General features: G+C 38.6%; 1 non-coding gene across 1 annotated transcript; it reads right to left on the reverse strand.

Annotated features, from left to right (window-relative positions):
- Positions 1 to 711: 711 nt before the first annotated feature.
- Positions 712 to 818, reverse strand: LOC128032636 (small nucleolar RNA R71). The gene has a single exon (XR_008188884.1). It is a non-coding gene; the product is annotated as a small nucleolar RNA R71 (small nucleolar RNA).
- Positions 819 to 1,215: the final 397 nt, after the last annotated feature.

Below are 1,215 nucleotides of genomic sequence, written 5' to 3' on the forward strand. Positions count from 1 at the left end.
TCGACATTTACTTGTCACTTTATTACTTGTTGCGATTGTGTACACTCGTACATTTTCGTCGTTCATTTGTGAATGTCTTAAAAAAAGCCATCATTTGTGAATCTGTTTTTACATTTTGGTTTATTTATTTTTCTGTTTAAATATTTACTTACTTAATTTTTCTGTGATTATTTCAGGTGTTTATAAGTATTGACTAGATTATCGACTTACTCCCTGTGGACCCTGAAATAGAACGAACCTTTCGACAGTGAAGAAGACAAGCGAACCAGAGAAGGACCGAAGAGATAAACTTTGAGAATATAAATCAAGGAAACAGAGCAAACCTTGCTCAGAATCCTATCATTATTGCTGATGATAGGGATAGAGCTTTATGATAGTATGCTGTGCTAGTATTTAATGATCTTAATTCGGGTATTAGGAGACCCAAAATCGAGGCACAACAATTTGAGTTGAAGCTAGTCATGTTCCAGATGCTTCAGTGGAATGCCTACTGAAGATCCTCATAATCACTTTAGACTATTTATGAAAGTGAGCGATTTTTTCAAGTTAGCCGGAGTACCCGAAGATGTATTACGACTGAAGCTGCTCCCATATTCGCTAAGGGACAGAGCTCGTGCTTGGTTGAACTCATTACCACTGAACTCTATTTTTACATGGTAAGAGTTAGCCGATAGATTCCTCATGAAGTATTTCCCACTAAGCAAGAATGCCAAGTTGAGGAATGAGATCACTGCCTTGCAACAAATAGATGACGAGTCCTTGTATGAGGCATGGGAAATGTACAAAGAGTTATTACGAAAGTGCCCTCATCATGGAATCCCACATTGCATTCAACGTGAGACATTCTATAATGGTGTCAACGCTCATACGAGGATGGTAGTGGACGCTTCTACTAATGGTGCTATCCTTTCTAAGTCTTATAATGAGGCTTACGAAATTATTGAGAGGATTGTCAGGAAACATTATCAATGGCCAATCAATCGAGCAGCGTCAGAAAGACGAGTCGCTGGAATACATGAAGTGTAAGCTCTCACTTCACTCGCATCTCAAGTATCTTCAATATCCTCAATGCTTAAGAATCTTACCATTAATGGGTCTAACAACCTTACAGCCCAACCACCTAACCAATTTGAGAATATAGTCTGTGTGTATTGTGGGGAAGGACATTTGTTTGAAGAATGTCCATCGAACCCCTAATCCGTATATTACATGGGT

The sequence above is a fragment of the Gossypium raimondii genome, chromosome 1, assembly GCF_025698545.1.
Source record: "Gossypium raimondii isolate GPD5lz chromosome 1, ASM2569854v1, whole genome shotgun sequence".
NCBI classification, from domain to species: Eukaryota; Viridiplantae; Streptophyta; class Magnoliopsida; order Malvales; family Malvaceae; genus Gossypium; species Gossypium raimondii.